This window comes from Anser cygnoides, chromosome 1, assembly GCF_040182565.1.
Source record: "Anser cygnoides isolate HZ-2024a breed goose chromosome 1, Taihu_goose_T2T_genome, whole genome shotgun sequence".
Taxonomy (NCBI): domain Eukaryota; kingdom Metazoa; phylum Chordata; class Aves; order Anseriformes; family Anatidae; genus Anser; species Anser cygnoides.
Window position 1 is genome coordinate 70,612,288 of NC_089873.1, and position 20,197 is coordinate 70,632,484.

A 20,197-nucleotide genomic window follows, 5' to 3' on the forward strand; every position below is an offset into this window, starting at 1 on the left:
CATCCTGTCCTTCCATCGCACTCTCCAGGATACCTTCAGTTCACTCATCCTGTAATGATTCAGTGACAAACTGTGCCTAATTGATTCAGTGACAAACTGTGCCTAATAGTTTCAGAATTGGAGAGAGACAACCCTTGGCTGTGTAAAAGCACAGACAGCAATGCTACTATGAATTGAACCTGAAATGAACCTGAAATTGAACTTTGTGAAATGACTGACTTAATTCCTACAGAGCACCATATACACTCTGAATTTTGCCTTTAGACATTCATAATTCAAAAAAGAAAGGCTGCTGTGGCCGTTCCCCTCAAACTTGTGCTCTCATTTTTTATTGCTGATATTCTCAGCTAATGCCCTTTTCTACCCCTTTCCTCATATGATATGTAAACAGATTTAATTTCTGAGGTCTTTACTGAAATGAAGAAAAGAATAGAAAGGCAGAAAGGGTAATATTTATTTTATTTCTCCAGAAAGCTGATTAAAAAGTCTTCCTTTGAAGCATGGTTCTAGATACCAAATGAAATACAAACAGAAATGTTCTGTGCTCTCAGAAGGATGGCTGAGAATGAATGCAGGCTGGTGGAGCTGAGGGGGTATCTGATGTTGTCACAGGATGACGACAGAATTAGCATATCACTATAGTGTAGACAGCAGAGAGACCACATCTGGAGGCAGCACTTAAGGAAGGCTGCTTGTGACCTGAATGGAGATAATTTCATGGCACTGCTGTTCTCAACTTTTCTTGTCCTGACTAGACAGCTCCATGGGCCAGGGAGACTGGGATCTTACCAGTAACCCCTGCACGCCCCCAGTGCTGCCTATCAGGTCACACTATCCCACAAATCCTAAAGCCCAGCATCCTGAGGTCTGCTCCTAGCACCCTCACTTACAGGCAACTGTTACATTTTTTCTATTCCAGAATGCTCCTCCCTTACTGTCCTTGATACTTCTTTGTTTTGGCGGTAGTAAATGCTGTTTTATTACTCATTTCCTTTACAGCAGGTGTGTAATGGTGCTGTAAAAGGCACAGATGCAGGAGGGCTGGACAAGAACAATGTGAAGTCAGGCGTTGCTCCTGTGGTTTAAAGGCAGAGGGAAATACCTTACAGACAGGTTGGCTTACTCCCCCCTTTATACCACCTAACCCTCACCTTTAACCCAGCTGAAGTCTCTTTTAGAAAATAGAAAAATCTCAAACTTTATGTAGGCCTCTGGAGTTTTCCTTTCTGAACAGAACAAGAGCTTCAGAAGAAGCTGAAATATAAAGTTTTTCCCCAGTCTGCCCATGAGAAAAGACTGAGAGCCTTCCCTTCACCACCAAGAACATGATGGAAGAGTTAACAGCGCACTGGTTGATACAGGCACAGCGACTGTACAGGTAAAAACAGATACTGCCACGTTAGTAATGTCATATTGTCAGGGTTTCTTTTTCTTTCTTTTGTTCCCACTGAGATTTTACTTAGAAACCTTTTCTCTTTTAACTGGCATCCTTGTGTTATCACTAGCAGCACCTAAAGCTTGATTTGTCCCTGGTCATACAATCCATTTTAAACAATCTACATGGGTCTGGGGACTAATCTATCAAATTTTGATACAGTGGCATGGTAACATAATTAAAAATAGAGATCCTGACAAATTTTAACGTTTAACATTGCTCTAATTTTATCACAGTATGAATCCATTTAGAATGATCCAATTTAGATCACCTGGAATAACAGTGAACTTTTCCAGTCGTGTCATACAAACATTAATGTTAGAACATCATGAGGGTTCACCTAAACTAAAAATCAACTAAACTTGATGCAGATATTTCAATGTTATGGAAAAAGTAGTGATAGGATAGGAATAATACAATCAATTAATACTAGTCAATATTGGAAATGCTATAGAAATAAGAAGCTCTCATTTTGCTTAAACCGTGCAAAATTTGCATGGTTGATAGTGAAGCGAATATTACAAAGGCTCATTTGTTTCACGCATTTTGGTTCTCAGTGTGATGTACCTTTTACTTACAAATGTGAGTGCATTTGCAGTGTACATCAGAAGATGGGAACGTGTCCATCAACAAATTCCTTTGTAGTTTACTTATGGTTAATATTTTACAGCAAATTAATATTAAATACACTCCTGTCTGATAAGATACCGACCTGAAGGCAACACCTTCTCTTTCAAGGCTCCTAAGGAAATGATAACCTTTGAAATTTGTCAGCTGTCTGATGTAAAAACTGAAAACTGTCTACATCAGGCAGTTTAACAACTGATCTATATCTTTATTACTATAACTTCTCATTGCAGATATATATAACACCTAAGCCACTCCCTGACAAACACAAGAAAAGTTGTCCTAGGCCCTGAAGTAGAGTGAGCTCAGCATATCAAGTTATTGATGTAGTCCTACTGGAAAGTCTTCTCAATTGGATGAAACTCAAAACACATAGAATTATTCCTGTTAGTCACCATGGATTGCATAGCTGCTCTACCTGCAGTGCACCTGAGTTGTGTATTTAACCTACTGTTTTGCTACTTTCTTTTCTATGTGGCAGTAAATTTTACAAGTGCTAGTCACCCCCTCCTCCCCCCCCAACTGCAAAGGACTCTCAGACTACTACTATTGCATTCAGATTAAGTGCTAAAGTAAATTAAATGGGGTAGACAGTAGCCCCAGTGTACAGGTCCTTTGGGGGGGGGGGGGGGGGGAGAAAAAATTCTTTATCATTCACATATAGAAATAAAGAAAATCAGAGTAGGAGGGAGGGACCTTATAAGATCATGCTCTGTCCCTGGACATGCATTCTTTGGGTATTAATTTGATTGATATCTATGAGAGTAAGCATGAGATGAGTTAGCACTGCCCTACAGAAAGAACATACCTGACATAGTACTAAAAATACAAATTTTAGACTTTTTTCTTTAACAGGAGACTGTTGGTGAACAATTGAGGTATTCCACACCCACTCCCCCCACTGAATATATTGCTTTATTCAAACCTCAAAAGATACCAGTGAAGGTAATGGCTGCCTCTTACTTTGCAAGCTAGGCTATTTAAAACATTATTCAACACTTGCCAGGGCACAGGAGCGTAGCCGAAGGAAACAGAAGATCAGTGTCTTAGCAAGGTGGACAGTGCAATGTGTACAGACCAGGGAACAGCACACTGCTCAGCAGCACATTTAGTGCCATCGCTCTGTTGCCTCATTTCAGACATGACATATGTCCAGCCATACATGCACAGCACATCAGCTTAGACAACTGCCAAGATATAATTGAGCGCTCTACATGTGAACATCCTTGTCCAGTAGCTCCAAACACACTGAATAGTCAGGATAACTCTTTGGGAAACACTCTGGGGCAGATGCACTCAGACTGGCTATCCCTAAACTAATCAGTAAAAGCTGTGAAAGCTCCCTAGCCATAAGCACCTAATGCAAGCTGCTTTACTTGCACGGTCTAGAGAACGGGAAGTAAGTGAACAAGCAGGTGCAAACCATCACCTGCATGTGATGAACAGCATTTTCTAGTCTAAACCCAAGATACAAGATGTATACTCATTTCTTCTGAGTTTCACAGACTGTATGTAAAACCACAGGCTGCTGGTAGGAAACAGCAGCTCCCCCCTCCCTTCCCCCCCCCCTCCCCGTTTAAACTGAGACCTCCAAAAGCACCTGTGTTGTTAGTGAGAAAAACAAGCTGCAAAAGCACAGGCTGGTGAGGAAAGGGAAACAAGAAGCACTGTTGGCTATCACCCAAATGTGTTGATGGCTCAATGTGAACAGAAACAGAGATAGCAGGCCCCAAACTTCAGCAAATTTGCCTTTATTTTTTTCCCCCGTCTGCAATGATGCACTGAAATGGCAAAGAATTTACTTACTGTTGACTGCAGTTGCTGGGGTATGTGGGAGGAATGGGTGACCTGGCAACACTGGTAGCTGAAGGAGACGTGAAAAAGGAACCGAGCAGATGATGGCTGTAATGCTCTACATATCATTACATGGAAAACAGAAGTAGAACTGGGCACCAACTTCGGGTCAGTGTTGACTTGGAAATGTAATGGTGCAGCCAGAATGTTAGAGTGATGTAACCAAAACTTTCCCTGCAAATTTCTGGGGCTAGGGGAAAGTTCTAGGAAAATATGTTTCTGGACCCGAAAGCAGCAAACCCTGCTTGTCAGAAAGAAATGGAAGAAGTAATACGGGAAGGATGCATACTCTTCCAAGCTTCAAAATGAAAGGCTGAAAGGAAAAATTTTGGAAGGCTGACAAAATGATTTAGCGTTTCCATGCACCTTGAAGTTCAAGGCCTCTGCACTGTTAAGAATGGTTACAGTCCTCTCACTCAATGTACGGTGCACATGGAAAAAAATGACAGAGAAGAATCTAATTACCTTGCCCTAAGGCTCAGAGAATTTCCATTGATAAAACTCCTTCAAAATCATAAAGCTGTTACGTTAAAAATTCTGAACTGCAGTAAACTTCATTTATTCTTTATTTCTTTGGTATTCAGGCTACAGTTAGAGTGTCCTGATGCCCTTTTGGACATCACTACCAAAACATTGACTTTGACCACAGTTTGTATTTCTGCTCATGCTAGAACAGAGACAAGCAGAATCAGTATTCAGAATTTCTAGCAGAAATCAAGCTTTTAAAGGATCAGATACATTGGGTTAAAATATAAGAATGAGAGAACATGCCACAGTATTTTTGGTATGTGTATTTTAAAAAAAGATTTATTTTTCCTCTGAACTTCCATACTTTGACCTCTTGCACATCCTTTCTTAGTGTAAATCTGTCAAATGTTCTTTATGATTAAATAACTATTATTTGATGCTTGAAAGAGATGCTAAATCAATATTTTGCCATACATTTATGAAGTGATTAAAACATTATATTAATGCCCCAGAAATTAAAAAAAAAAATAATTTTGATATTTCCTATGGAATGCTAAGGACTAACACTTTAAATCAGCGTAAAAATCGGAAATCAAAACCTGGCTGTACTTTCTTTAATAAATAAGAGCTTAAGCCCTGCACAGGGACAATAGGGACAATCCCTTCCCTGAAGATCTTATACGATGACAAAATGGAGCAGATGAATGAAACAAAAGGATGGACAGGAAGACAACAGTCTTGTCTCTCAGTCCTTTCAGCAAGTCTGTATTTGTTCTACACCTCTTTCTGGATATGCCTAGACATGTTCAACATCCCTGTCAAAATTCTTATCTACAGTACAGATTATCTCTGCCGGCAATTTCTCTGTTTTCCCACTTTTTGTGACACAGAACACATGTAAGGTTCTGTGCCCTTTTTGCCACCACAAAACAAAACAAACAAAAACAACACAAAAACAAAACCCCCCAAAACAAGAAAACACCCCCAGTTTTTCTACTATCTTGAAAATAATACAAAAGTAAACACAGTTTTCACAGAGGAATATTTGCATATCTCAAAGAAGATATGGTGTGGATCTAAATCTAAGAAAACTAAATCTAAACCTAATCATAAACTAAATCTAAGCCATTCTGACTAAATTGTATGTAGTTGCTTAGGTTAAAATCTCATGTGTCATTATTGTCTCTGTACAATTTCCTTAACACCATATGGCTTTGAAGGATAGATCATCCCAGCCTTCCTAGAAGTCAAAATGAAAAAGGATGAGATACTTTTTACATATTGTAAAGATGCAAGCCTGGAAATTCTTAATCCTTCTCTCTTTCCCTGGCAAAATACAAATCCCCATATTGATGTTCTGCTCTCCCAGGATCATGCATACAGCGACTGTGTAACATGGTAGGTAGTCAGGTAAAAATGGTGATAATATTTTACAAGAAGTTAGTAGTCCCACCTCCATGTTCTTAGAAATTTGGTTTATATCCTTCGAATAGAGTACCTAAAAAGCTGAGCTGCACCTTGTGTATGAAGTATTAGAGAGAAAGCAGCTAGCAAGAGAATATTTGAATAAGCAGTCACACAAATGAGCTCTAAAGCCACATTCTGGTTGTCCTGGGACTGTGCAATGTGGAAATCTGGTGGGGTAAAAACTTCTACCCCTAGCATATGAAAAGACATCACAACAGTATTCTCTTCATGGGTGTACTCTTCTCCAAGGCTCACACACTTACAACATCTTTTCTAACTTCAGGTGTCTAAAGGCTCAGCATTCAGTCTAAGATGCTTCCCAGATTGGGCTAAACACTTTGGACTAAGTGCATGTGTACTTAAGCTACTTTAATTTCCTGTGAGAGCCTGAATCACAGTCCAAATTACCACTGAAAGTCCAGCCCCTCTCCCACAGCAGTTTCCTGTCTGCTGGCACCAGGCTTTGAAAGCCACATCAGGAGCTGGACCAGTACAAGGAGGAGTTAGATTTTTAGCCAAAAAGGGTTTTCTTGCTATTGTTGTCAGGTTTGGGGGTTCTTTGCCATCCTCCCCGCTGGTGGTTAGAGATGGTTGCCTGTGGATTTTCAACCAGACCAACTACTTACCTGATTTGTTATAATATACTCACGTATAAGGGCTAACAGCAGCATATGGAAAGTACACAGATTATATGGCACATGGTGAAACCCATGCTTTTTGTTGGAGCCACCAGAAATGTTGTTTGGCTCAGGTCAACCACAAAACTGGGCCCTTTAAGTAAACGCCTCTTTTAGAAGCTAAAGCTAGGGAAGATTAACCTTGCTATTAAAGGTCGTTGGGTTAAAGCCATAGATCAGACCTCATGAGACAGGAGTTCCAGTACTTGCTTTGCCACTGATGGGCTCTGGTACTTGGCACTTGCTTCAGTAAAAGACCTAAGCAGGTATTTTATTTAAAACTAATTCATTATAATGGAAACTCGCATCAAGTTTTGTATTAGGTCTGCTTTTGACACATAGGGTCTGTAAGCTACACACCTATCTTCTCCCTCATCAAAACAAGGAGAATAATATGCATTTATCTGACAAAGAAGTGGGAGAATGAAATTATGACTCAGCCAGTTACTTCAGTAGATGTCCTAAAGTCCTAAGAGTACAAAGTTCTGCTATGTAGCTTTCACATTTATAAATTAAAGCAGGTACATAACCTTTCACTGAATTAGACCTTCAGTTACACCAGACTTCCAAGCATGTCTTTGACACCTTCGGTTGGAAGCTGTATGTTAGTATTTTTAACTGCACTGCATCTATTTTAATCCTTTTTCTGTCCACTTGCTTCAGTATCACCAATTGCAGTACTTGCTTTGACTTAGAACACACTGAAAGGATATGCCTGATGCCCTCAGGAGTGCCTGTCCAACTACAGCTTGTTTAGGGAGTAGCCTCTTGCACACAGAAACTTACACTGCATGTGAACTGCAAGAGAGAAAAAGCAAAGAGATGTATGAAAAGACATGGGGAAGCTACCAGCCCTCAGGAGGGCAGACAAGCAGAATAGTGTTATTTCTCCATTTCTCCTCTTCAGCTTCTTAAGTCAGATGTTATTTATAAAGGCACTGATGGTTGTCAGTAGTCTAGCAGAGAGAATGCAGTATAGCCTGGAGACTTTTTTTTTTTTTTTTTTTTTTTAAGTATTAAACAGGGCAGGTCCCAAGACAAACCCCAAGGCAATTCTACTTATAACTGGATTCCAGGATTCCATGATGATTAATCACCACTTTTGCAGTCTGACTGGCCAGCCAGAATTATTCCCCCACATCTTGACTGTAACATCCCAATCTAGATATTGGCATACTGTTGGGGACTATGTTGAAAACTTTGCTAATGTCAAGGTTACTCTCCCTTCGTCTTCAAATTCAGTCGTTTTATTACATTACACAATGAGGTTGGTCACCATTCCCAACTGTCACTTTCTCCTTCACATAGTCAGAAATGGGTTCCAAGAAAACTCACGCTGTGATTTTTTTTTTCCAGGGACAGAAATGAAACTGCCTGGTTTACAGCTTCCTGAACTGTCTTTCCTGACCCTCCTGTTGATGGGTGCAACACTGTCCCTTCTCCACCCACAAGTGTCCTCTAGAATCTAGAATGTCTAGAGGCTTCTCACATAACTGAAATACATAGATTTTCATACTCTTTGCCCCTGTAGAAAATATATTTGCTATAAAAATATACCTAAAAAAAAAAAACAACTGAAAATGCATTATTAAAAGCCAGCTTCCCAGAGGTCACAGTAAGGACACTAGCTTGCAAACAGTCCACATACAATTGGGAATCAAACATTAAGGAGACAGTGTGCCTTAAAGCACGGATACAACATACTAAAAGTTTAGATTTTTAAAAGGTTAATTCCTTTATGCAAACAGCCTCTCCAAACAGAAATCCACATGAAAATGTTTTTCCTGCTCCTCTGTTGAAAATTCTCACACCTTGTATTAAAATGTCCTTTCTGATCAGCTCTTGAATTATTTACAGATGGATAATTCAGGTGGCTTGTTACTTGGGTGTGGGTTCACATGCAATACCAGAGCAAATGCAGTAGTCATACAGTTGCATTCTCCTGGTATTGTGAAATGTGACCTTACCACTAGGTGCAGAGGTGGTCACCACAGAAATCGGTATGAGAAAACCTTTTATTACCATGCTGCACCCCTGCTGTATTTTCTTACAGCCTATTTCCTTACTATTTTTTTTCCTTCCCTACTTGGAAGACACTGATTGTTTATCATAAACACTAGATTATATATATGAAATACATATAACTCCCAGTATTATAAACAATTGTAATGCCCAGTAAAGCTCTGCTTGGAGAGCTCAGGCTCTTGTTTTGTTGAGCTCTTTTGTAGCATGAAGGCATGAAAACAGAATATAGGGTTTTGCAGATAGGAAAACAAAATAAGGGACTATGCCCTAAACTAACCTCTGAAACCACTTTTTAAAAATATGATGACAACAAAAGAAGGCAACTAGCAGAGTAGACGAGAGATGTGACTAAGTACATGAAAATGCAGACTGAATGTACACACGCAGCTAGCTAGCATCAAAAGTGTTTTTTTTTTTAAAAAAAAACAATATGTAGATGTTATTATTTGTTATTTATATTTCAGCACTGTCCCATCTAGAAATCAGTACACCATGCTCAGTCCCTGCCTTTAAACCTTACATTGTGGTACAATCATACACAGACAAATGAAAGTTACTGGAATCAGTAATTTCTGCTCTCAAATGCACACCTCCAACAAGCTACGGTAGAAAAATGATGACCACAACTGTTTGGTAAATTTTGCTGTTCTAGCGACTGACTCTGTATCTTGCTGTTATCACAGATACAACATGCTATGCATTGCAGGCATACTGAATCACAGAATGGTTGAAGTTGGAAGGGACCTGCACAGATCATCTAGGCCAACTCCCCTGCTCAGGCAGGTTCAAACCTCTACCTTTGTCTCAGTCTGGTGTCTCAGTCTGGTGTCTTCATCCTTTATTAATTCATCTTGGTGCATCCTCTGCCCCTGTGCTCTTGTCCTGTTCTATATTTTTGTAATTCTGTGCTCCCTTAAGCATTTGAAACTGTTATCACTGTGGGAGCAGATTAGCACTGGCATCAGTAGGTTTCCCAACTCTGACTTTTTCTTACTACCTCTAATACTAAACAAGTTACTGATTCTCTAGCCTCAATCTTTTGACCCTACCAGTTTATCTTCTGACAAATCTGAACTCTTACATCACCACTGCCCACCAACTGCCAGCTGGGGGATATTTTAGGAATAAATCATTTATATTTCATAAATCCTATCATTAAGTAACGAGCCACATATTTGGCAAAACTCACCCAATTCAGTCCATATCTACACAGAACAAGATTATGTTAATGCTTCAGCAACATCCAGTTCAACATGACCTTCCTGAATTTAGGATAAAATTAACCCAAACTACAGAACAAGAATGACATGCCAGTGAGAGACACACCAAATCCCTCCCAAGAAAACAAATACTGCAAGGCTCATAAAATACTTCTTATCACGATACCCAGACTCTTATTCAGGTACCTGAGTATCACAGCCTCCACCACCACAAAGCCCTAGATCAAATCAGACCTTCTTAGAAGCCACTACCACATTGTTTGCTGCAGATTCCCAGCAGATTTGCTGCTATTTTAGCTTTTTTCTGGTTAGGTGGAATAAACTCACAGGACACAAGAAAAGAATGGAAATCACATAATTCCATCTCAAGAGAAATACAGACACAAGCAGTGACAGCCAAGTAGGGACAAAGAACATGAAACCCTGCCGCATTAATCAAAGCGCTACCTGATATGGCATGGTGGTGCTAGAGGCCGTGATGTAGGAAAACATTCAAACCCAAAAGTAACACTTGGAAGCAGGTGTCTTACCATTAGGATTTTAAAAGTGGAAGTCTATATTAACTAAACAAACGTGTCTGCTGTTAGGATCAAAATCAGTCTGATAATTTTTTAACAGAGTGCATGAGGCACATGTAGACTTTAAAAAACAAACAATCAAAAACTCACCACCAAGAGCAATCCTTTCCCTTTACCAACTCCAGATCAAACACAAGTCTGGTCACAAATGATAGGCTCTGGACAGCTACCTCCACAATCCAGAATGTGGGAGTAAAACATTTTCACAGAGTTAGCAAGGTTCCCTTCCACAAAATCAGACCAGCTTACTCTGAATTTTGGCTGCCACCAATCACTTGCTGTTTGTAATCATGCCATCATTCACATTTAAGTATGAACAGAAGAGCTGCTTTGCTGCAGCAGTTTTTCTTTCAAGAAGCCAAATTAATTTACAACAAGCTAACACTAATAATACCCTTCCCTCTTTCCTTCCACTTCCCTTATTAGAAATTAAAAAGTGTAATGCAAGCCCCAGAAAATTACCAAGAAATGATTTTCCCACTTGGGCTCCCTGGCACAACTCAGACATTTTGATTTGCATCTGCAATTATGTGAGTCAGAACTTCACATTTTTTAAATAAACAATTCTCCCTAATACATTTGGCAGTCCTAATGGGTCTGGTAAATGAAATGAATAGGCTAGATTTTCTAGTCTAAACTGCAGTGGAAGGTGACCTTCAGTCAACTTTTAAGGTCTCTGGTCTTGTAGGGGATCAATTCTGGGTCAGCCTTTTGGTACTTCTTTCAGCCGTCAGTACCTGCACCTTATGATCACCTTCTTAGCAGCCGCAGGATTCTGCTGTACAGGGTTACCCTATGACTGCTTTCACTCTTTCAGTCATAGTGCCAGGGACCGGGAGAAGGGTGATGAACATGTAAGTATGGTGGCTCTGCATGAGCCAGCCACTTTGCAGGCAGGAAGCCTGGAAGACCAAATACTCTGGACTGCGCATTTCAAGATGTATCAGTGTCGCAAGCAGGAGCTCTTTCTAAACCTTACTTAGGGTGAATATTCTCAACTTTAAGGACTCCTATCTCCCCAGCGTTTTAACAACCTTATTTGTAGAAAGTATTATCCAGTGACCATATCAGAGAGCTTTGACTGGAAAGGCAAAATAGAACACAAGACTCTGTGCCACTATATCTAGGGTTTCTTCTTAAACTGTAAAGTTTTATTCACATTAAGCTTTATTTCTTTTTAAGGCATTCTGGAATAGAATTGATTTTAGTGTCCATAATTCAGTGGGCTGGCAGATAAAAAATAGGTATGGAAACCTAGGGTTAAATTTAAGAAAACGGAAAAGCTTTCTTTGAGAAAATCTGGAAGGAGCAGCCTGGGTCAGAATATAATAAATTGGACATGAAGGATGAAACATGACAATTCTACATTTTGTTGAATGACCGAATAGCAAATTTTGCTCCTTGGGTGCTGACTGATAGGTTCATTACTGACCCATTTAAGAAAAAACATAAGCCTTTATTGTTAACTATGATTTGCAGGACAAGATGTTCCCAACAGAGGTTGCCCCAGGTCGGGTGTCCTTATTCAGCCCCAGTTCAATGCAGAACACCCAAGCCTGAATATGAGCTTCAGTACGCGAGCAGCTCCACTGGTGTCCAGAACAGTTCTGAACTGCAACAGCCCAAAAGGGAATTGTGCCTTTTCGCACATGTTGAGAGCCAAGTCACAGGCTCCAGCAAAATGACAAACATTGTTTAAAAACATGTTAGCTGAAGGCCTAATTGGTGAACGGGTCACTTGGCAAAATTCTGAACACAAAACATGGTGTGCAGCTGCCTAACAGCTCAGCTTTCCTATGTGCCTGAGCAAAACACGAACACAGGAGAAATTTGAAGGTAACAAAGGATGCCTGACAGGACTTCTCTAACGATGTTGCTCCATGGCCTTGATGCCAGCACAAGTTACTGGGATAATAGTCCTATTTCTGTTACTGACATAATCGCTCAAGCCTATAAAGTGGAGCTTTTCTCTTCAACGCTTTTTGTGCTTTTCCTGTCCTCTTGAAAACTTCACACTGAACACTTTAAAATCACCTTCACCTGTGCCCCTTCTCTTCCATATCTCTCACGCACACTCTCCCACTTCCTCCACTTTCACTGCTTAGGACATGCAGCCAACAGTGCTGGTGATATTGAAAGCTTTCTACTGTCAAGGAAAGCGACATCCAAAAATGGATGAATTTCTGGATGAAGAAATCTCTGACTAGCAGAGGAGGGAATTTCTTGGATTACAGAATCTAAATCTTCCCTTTACTCACCTGAAATAAGTTAAACATTGGGATAGGATTTCCATTTTCACCACTTTGTTCCCTTCCAGAAAAATTACACTGAAGGGAAGCCAATTTTGTGCCTGTATGCGTTTATCGGGACACCCTGAGAAAAGAGACCCTTCATCCCAGGCCCTGGTACACACACTAAAGAAAAACAGAGTTAGAAATATTTGCAAATGCCCTGGGTCATGTTCAGACACAACTGTGAGGGCAAAAGAAGTGGATGAGATTACCAATAAAAGTGTTGCATCTTGCTTTTGGTTCCTTCCCAACTCGGACACTGCCCATGTTGCTAATGCTCCAAATGTTCCAAAGTTTTTGGGCTGGAGTCAGGCAATGTTGTTTTCCCAGGTATAGGAGAATGACTAAATGCATTTGCATTCCTGTATCAAGCACTTCTTGTTATGTTTAAATCAAACTCAACTGAAGTTGCAATACTGGCAGTAAAATCAAATACTTTTTTTTTTTTTTCAGAAAGAAAAAAACTTCCAGAACAAAAAGAAAATCCATCACCACTACACGATTTAAAAGACAACTGTAAATTACTTATGTGGGCCCGTCTTCTCTCCAAGGTTTCCTCTGAAATCCACCCTCCACAAGACACTTAATCCTTGGTATTTTTTCATTTAGATTTGGACGTTCCACTAATTTCAGGAGCTAGGCCTTGGATGCAAACCAAAAAGCATGTAGGCATAAATGTAAACTCAAGCAACGTTATGAAGATCCTTTAAAGTTGTAATTCAACTGAAATCCTAGTTTGCTAAATCTTTGATGAGATTTGACGACGAAGAGAGTGCTGTGACTCTTTGGCCTGGAAAACAAAAGACTCAGACTCAGGGGGACCATACTAATGTGCATAAATACCTGATGATGAGAGTAAAGAAGAAGGTGGAGCCAAATTCTTCCCTGGGATACCAAGTGACAGGATAAGAGACAACAAACAAAGAATGAAATACATGAAATTCTGCCTGACCATCAGATTTTTTTTTATTATTTTTTTTTAAACTGTGCTGGTGACTGAACACTGGCACAGCTCACCCAGAGAGGGGGGTGGACAATCCAACCTTGGAAATAATCAAAATTCAACTGGACATGGTCCTCGCAAAGTGGCTCTATCTGATCTGTTCTGAGAGCAGGGGGGTTGGACTGTACAGTTTCCAGAGGTCCCTGGCAACCTTGGTGATTTTCTATGCACCTTTTCACAGAATCTGAAAGGAGTGTGAAAACAAGTTAGGAAGGAAAAAGTTTTGCATTTTCATGTTCATAAAAAACTAGCTGAAACTGCAGCGAATAGACTTATTTTTAAAATAATATCTCTGTAGTGTTCTTTGTCAGATTCCCTACTAATTAAAATAGGAAATGAGGTTTTCTGGGAATGGCTACTATATTGTGACTGTATCAGAGACTGATCTTAATTAGAAGACAAAAAAGAGACTTGATTTTCCTCTCAAATTGGAGAACAGTACCTCTTTCAAACTCTATATTAGTGACTGGGAGGAAAAGAGAATTACTCAGACCACATGAACGTCTTCATGATGTCATTACAGGTGGAGAGCAAAGGGAATGGAAAAGTTAACTGGCTAAAGGAAAAGGTAATAGCTTAGAGCTCATTCTGCAAAATAACATTATATCTGAATAACTTTCAAGAACTGCAGAGAAGAGAACTACTGTAGAGAAGTGAACTAGATGGGTGGTATTCATATGTAATCTCTTCTGTTCAGCAACACAATTAAGACCGAAGGGTAAAGAATAACTTCTGTTTAGTTTAGTAGATATTCATCAACAACTTAATTTGCTTCTTCAATAAATGACCACAAAAATTTAAAAGTAACATTTAAGTGGAAGACAAAAGCCTTCTTTCTGGAATACTTCTTGAAAAGAAGTTCTTCAAGCTTCTTGAAAACTCCTCTCTCATACTCCTAAAAGCTCAGTGAAGATGAATGTATATGGCATAAACTGAAATAAGCATGAAAACATTGTCTGGTGTTCTTGAGATAAGAGAACTGATGAATTCAACAGAGCTATATGACAGGCATAAGGGTTCCAGTTTTAAATCAGGTATAATCCTTTTTGTAATCCAGAAATTGTGATATTGATTCACTCCGACGGGCTCTCTGATTATCTTAAGCTACTTCTCCCATCACCCTAAACTACTGCTCTCCTTTCTACTTATGACCAGACTTTTCACCAAAGATTTTTAGTGCAAAGACCTGTGTTTGCATACCTATAGATCTTGAATGTCAAAATAAGGTAAATAAAACATATTACATTGATTTTGGAAAAGGACAATGATTCCTCTTCTCCCTCATCCCTATCAACATCTTTTCCTGTTCTTTTTTCCTTTTCTGTTACTTTTTTTCCCCCACTTCTAGCTCCTCAACCCCATTCTCTTCCCAGATCCTTATGCTTTCACTAACAGTAAAGCCCCACTCTTCACAGTTTTTCTAATGCTTTTTACAATTTTTTCCCCAAGTATTATTTTCTGATAGCCTCTGCAGACCTGCTCTCTTCTCTTTTTTCCAGTTCCTGTTGTTTCTTCAGCATCTCAAAGGTTTCAATTCTATTGCAGCCTTTTAAATTTTGCATCTGTACTGCGTTCTCCTCACTCTTAATATTTCCACTGCTGTCACCATTATGTCATAAACTTCTCTTCGCTCTTTTGATCATGACCCATTTCTCTCTCTCTCTCCTGTCTTTGAACTTAGCTTGCATCTCTTCGTCTGGATGTCTTGACGTTCACTGTAACTTCTCATAACCAAAATGTAAGTCCTTTCTTTAGCAATAGCACCAATTCATTAACTGCTTCCTCTCTCTGTCCCTGAACATTTAATTTGCATCACAATCCTGTCACCTGTATTTTCTCTCCAGCTTTATTTAAAAAAAAAAAAAAAGGTATAGATACCTCACCAGATTTTTTTTTCTATACCTGTTTTTGTATGTTAAAAAAAAGAGAATGGACATGACAAAACGCTTTCAAATATGTAAGCTGACCAGTGTTTTCAGAGTGATTGTTGATACTGAGGGACTCAATTTTCAAGATTTTTAAGTTAAAGTATCCTAAAGGGAATCAGTCTACAAAAGGGCACCAAGATGAGTCAGACTCACCAGAAACATTCAAAGTTTTTAGCAAAGAAATACATTATATACAGAAAATTATAGTTATTAGTTACAATACTGTCTCAAAACTCGCAGAGTTTTGTTCTAAATCTGTAACTTTGAATGCATCTGATCAACTTACATTGATGGAGAAATTGTAAATTATTGTGCAGCATCCACGTATACCAGGAAACTATAGGAACTTTACTTGCTACTAGGAAGTAGCAAACTGCACTGTGACTATGGAAGTGTAAGATAAACCTATTTTCTCTGGGAATTTCCTCAGTCTCACACACACATTCATTCTTCCTCAGCTGATCACAGCTTGAATTTACCTGACTGATGCAATGGATGACAATTTCAAACATCACATTTCTTTCCCTTTTTCTCTTTTCATGGTTTCACCTCTGATGTCTGAGCATGCATTAACAATAACAATATCTTTTCATTTCCACCTAGCTGCTCTTCCAGCACTTCCACAGAACACAAACGGTGCTGAAAGCCTTGCAAATGCAACAGAGAAAGGAGCTGTAGGAAGCCAAGATCTGCTGAAGCTAATTGGTAGTAAGATGGGCCTTTATGCTTCTCAGTTACCCTCCTGGTACACATGGCTTTGCAACACAGAACAGATGAAACAGCAGGTAGGATTGCCAGATCTCCCAACTTAGCTGAAAGCTGATGGGTGAGATTCCACATCCTGAGTCACAATGTGGGTTGAATGTGCATCAGGTGAGGAGGAACTGTCACCATACAAGGCTGCAGCTTGGCACTCACTTTATCACAGTAACCAGAAAAGTCAATGCTACTGCACCTGGCTCGTTCCAGATGCCCAGGGTCATGCAGAGCCTGGAGCCAAGAAGCAGCAGAAGCAGCAGGGCTGCAAATATCCAACAGCAGAAAGTGACACTGCGGTCATGCCAGTGAGCTGCATTTTTTGTTGTTGTTGTTGAGTGTGAAAGGTTATCTTGCTGGAAGCACCAGCTGTCTTGTTATCCTTTTCTTGTGCTGCATGAAGCAGGCTATTACCTGATTACATGCAAAGAGCTGATTATATACAATGAAAAACCTCACAAACCTTCTTCAAACACAAACTGGAAAAATGAGAAAAGAGAAAATGAGAAAAAGAAATGAAATAGAACAAGGCAGCAGATGGTGTTAGCTTAGGAAAGAGGCACAGAATGATTCAAGATCCTGGCCTGCATTCATGTCTGTTATGTTAGCATCCCTAAGATTTAGCTCCTCTCTACCATACGTTTTACAAGTCATGGAGTCAGCAACATAAACAAATAAAAACAATTTTTTGTTAAAGTCCCCTTAGTATACAAATATCAAAATTATGTCTGATAATCTACTGACCAAAATGAAGCAAAGCTAAATAATAAAACAGAAAACATCTTCACCTCTGTTGCACACATTAGCAGTTTCCATACTTCTTACTGAGTGGAATCCTGCTCCATCAACCAAAAATCTCATTACTCTCTTCCAGGTACTGATGCATACCCCATTGCAGTGGCCACAGCAGATCTAGGGGACACTATTCCAGAGGGAGTGCCACTGCACCGGTTTGACATGGAGAACCTCAACAGCTTATGGTGATGCTCAAGATGCATGAGCCCGGGAGTGAAAGTAGGGACACTCAAGGGAAGTGGAAGAAGAGACATCTGGCATGATTTGGCTTAATTTATAAGACCAGAGTTCTACTGTGTATTTGCTGATAAATATAACATACTTGATCAGGAAGAATGAAAAGCTGTCTGATAATACTGGACTTCTGTTCAGTTTTCAGACTTGGATCTTATCATAACATGGGCTTCCAAACAAATCTTTGTAAGAAAGAGGCACAGGAGAGAAACTCTCTGTAATATCCACTGCAACTGTTGGCAGTGTGAGGGTAAACTGTAGTTAGACAGTATTAAAAAGCAGTAGCATTTTATAGTATTTCCGGATATATCCTGCAATATCTGCTTCCCATTTTCAACAGCTTCCGAGCCTCTCCTTCTTCCCTTTGAGCTATCAGGGATGTTAGCAAGAGTCTTTTCCACTCCCTGCTTTAACTGACTTTTCCAATTAGGAGCTCTGGATGAAAAGACCTGAGAAACAGCCCAGCAACTGCAAGTGACATAAGTCTGATGCATGCAGGGCATGCTCTGCCCTCCCTTGCTGAAAGCTACAAGTGACTCAGCATTAGCTCAGTAATTGCTCTCCAGGGAATTTGAGACATGCCACTTCCATGCATTCCTGCCTATTTCAGCGTGAGGAGGAATCAGAGACAAAGAACACTCAAACATTGCCCTACCTCTGATAAATATACACCTCCCAACAGCTAATGAATAAGACATCTGTCAAGCTTTGTCTTGTGATCCTCATCTATGGACACAATCAAGGAGAAGCCAGTAGCAAAATATAGTATTTTTTTTGTGTGTGTGTTTAATAGCTGCTGCCTGTGCCACGAAGACACAGCATTTCATTAAGCACAGGGTAATAGCCTGATTCCCTTGGAGACTTACTGCTGGAAAACAGAACATCTCCATTCATAAACAGGCAAGGTCACCATGCACCACACACTCCTCAACGCACACATTCATTTTGGAATTAATGCTGAGATAACTAAGGATCTGCTCATTATACATTTCATATTAATGCAATAACACAACTTCATGTAGACCTAATTTTACAAGATCTGAGAAAAATGGTATTATGTTACATTTTGATGCCATCTGTTCATCTACTCCAGAATACATTGCAAAAAAAATCTGATTTCTAATCATTTTAATATATAATTTTACTCTTCATGTTTGATTTAGAATTTGAACAATTCCAGACAAGAAACATTTTAAAAGAACACACTAAGGTATTTGGTTCCTTCACATTGCATCACACTTTCATTACTTACGATTGTTTTTTTTATTCAGCAGGAGTTATCTTCCACCATATGCACATGTACATACTATGAAAAAGACAGTTTCACAAGTGTAATGCCTCAAAGTTTAAACCCCTATAGACATAATACATTTTTTTTTTCCACAGATTGTGCTAAGAGATATATGAAGAGAAATAAAAAATGATAGGCAATTTCTTTCAAAAATTCTGTTAAGTACTACCAGAAATCAGGAGTCCCCAGAGGACATTACCTGAAGAACCTTGGCATTAGGCAGTACAACTAATTTGTAACAATCTAATTCTCTACTTTCATCTTATTTCATCCTAAATAATATTTTTATCTGCTTGTCCAGAATATTTGGAAGCTGGCAACCTGTTTTTCTCCAGTTTTTCTTTCCTGAAAAACTTATTTTCTGGATGTAAAAATGAGAAATTCCAGAGGATAATACTGGGTCAAGGCATAACGTAGAAGGAGAGTTAATTTTTAAAGTGAATGTGTGAGTGGTCAGTAAAGAAGATTACACATAAAAGTAGAAAAAGTATTTTCTCCTAAGAACATATACAAGTAATGCATTACATTAAATCCAACATAATGTGGGGCAAAAGAATAATGATGCAGTAGAGATGTGTGTGTGTATAATTTCTAATAAGGAAGGGAGCGATCTTAATTTTAAATTTTCTGTGCATACTCAAACACTTGCATTCTTTATCAGTGATTATGATCAAGAACGTCAAATACAAATGTTGCATACAGACTTGGAATAAGCTTTCTTGCATTTTTATTTGATAAGTAGCTCAGAGGCTCGCCAAACTGGAGAATGCAAACCAAAACTGTAAATGGCAAGTGTACTCTCTAGACTGTGAATAACTCATTGTGCGGTTTAAAGACATACAGCTGACTTAACTGGAAACAAACTGCAAAAATGTTAAGATAATGCTTCTTGCACTCTTCACCTACCAAGAATGAATTTCTGGAATTAACAATATAATCTCTAGAAAAGAAAAAAACAAAGGCTGTCAACATTTTCATATGGTAATTGTCTTTGACAAGGCAGGTTTCTGCCTTGGAGAAGCATTCTTCCTGTAAATCCTGGTTTCTACAAAGCCTGTAGCTGGGATCAGCACCAAAAGCAGTTCTTACAGGTGGAGTCAAGGGGACTTGCAGAACTGGGAGGCCAGCCATAGTGCTTTGCAGCCTTCCTCCTGTCACGATGGATCTTTCTGGAACCATTTCCTGATTGGTCCCTTCTGGACAAGACCACTGATGGAAAATATACTGCACAAACGTGCAGTAAACTTCACCTCAGGCCTGACTAAATGGGGTCCTTAGAAGCACTGTGACCCTTACTGCAAGAGACTGTTGAGATGGTTTAGTTGTTCAGTTCAAAATGGACCTAAACTTTGTTGTTATTATTATTAGTTTTAAATGAACATTTTAAAGTGTCTGAGCCTATTTCTTTTCTTAGCCTGTCATTTTGGTAAATGCCATCCGTGTGTACATGTATACATTTCTGCATACTTTCCCCAAGGAGGACTGTTGTACTTTCCTTTCCCATGGGTGAAGGAAAGCTATTCTTGAGGTTATTCCATAGTGTTCTGA

General features: G+C 39.3%; 1 protein-coding gene and 1 long non-coding RNA gene across 11 annotated transcripts in view; one reads left to right on the forward strand and one right to left on the reverse strand.

Moving 5' to 3' along the window:
- FAR2 (fatty acyl-CoA reductase 2) overlaps nt 1–20,197 on the reverse strand; it is a 152,937-nt gene that overhangs the window by 64,732 nt on the left and 68,008 nt on the right. The gene's annotated exons all lie outside the window — the stretch shown is intronic.
- Nucleotides 923–18,541, forward strand: LOC136791112 (uncharacterized). 2 transcript variants are annotated; one of them, XR_010832399.1, is made up of 5 exons: nt 923–1,378; nt 13,096–14,679; nt 15,327–15,383; nt 16,177–16,358; nt 17,204–18,541. It is a non-coding gene; the product is annotated as an uncharacterized lncRNA (long non-coding RNA). The 2 variants fall into 2 exon arrangements; XR_010832398.1 differs by lacking the exon at nt 15,327–15,383 and having other exon boundaries at nt 924–1,378.